At 42.4% G+C, this 743-nt stretch overlaps 1 protein-coding gene across 1 annotated transcript in view; it reads left to right on the top strand.

The window, feature by feature from the left end:
* sox5 (SRY-box transcription factor 5) overlaps positions 1–743 on the top strand; it is a 260812-nt gene that overhangs the window by 79850 nt on the left and 180219 nt on the right. The window lies entirely within an intron of this gene.

Consider the following 743-nt stretch of genomic DNA (forward strand, 5'->3'; position numbering starts at 1 on the left):
TTGTACCAGTGTTTCCATGGTAACTCTGCTATCGCGGCCGCCATGGCGAAAAACACAGAAGAAGTTTTTGAATGCAACTAACTTCAGGTTGGTAAAGTAACAGCGTGGGAGACGGAGCTGCTGGACCTGGCGAAAGATGTGACCCATGGCCAGAATAGGTAAATTGGCCATCCCACAGCCACTGTGGCTCGTAGGCAAAAAAAGTTAATTTCCCACCCTGCATCTCCCACAGCTATTGGAATGATAGTGTGTGTTATTTATTAGGGCTGCACGATTATGGCCAAAAGAATAATCACGATTTTTTTATCAGTATTGAGACCACGATTAATTATCACAATTATTTGCTACATCCCTCTTATGTTAGTTGTATGTCGCATGCCCGTAATCTACCAGACAAATATCAATGCAGATTTCGATACCTCATAACATGCTACTTAAATGTCTACACTGCTCTCTGATACCCAAAACAGACAGAGGCACAGAAACATCACTGTATGTCACGCTAGTAACCTAATAATAACACGTTACACAGGGCGTGCCATTATGGCCAAAATGATAATCACGATTATTTGTTATTTTAACCAAAACAAATTTCATCGTCACGAAGGCTATTTTAACGCGAGAGGATGTTGATGGACGCTACTCACGAGAGACGCTGATCAACATGAACGGTCCAGCACGTCGAACGGCGGATACACACAACGTCTGTATCGTCACTGCGCTGCATTTTTATTATCTATATT

The sequence above is a fragment of the Etheostoma spectabile genome, chromosome 23 (assembly GCF_008692095.1).
Source record: "Etheostoma spectabile isolate EspeVRDwgs_2016 chromosome 23, UIUC_Espe_1.0, whole genome shotgun sequence".
Taxonomy (NCBI): domain Eukaryota; kingdom Metazoa; phylum Chordata; class Actinopteri; order Perciformes; family Percidae; genus Etheostoma; species Etheostoma spectabile.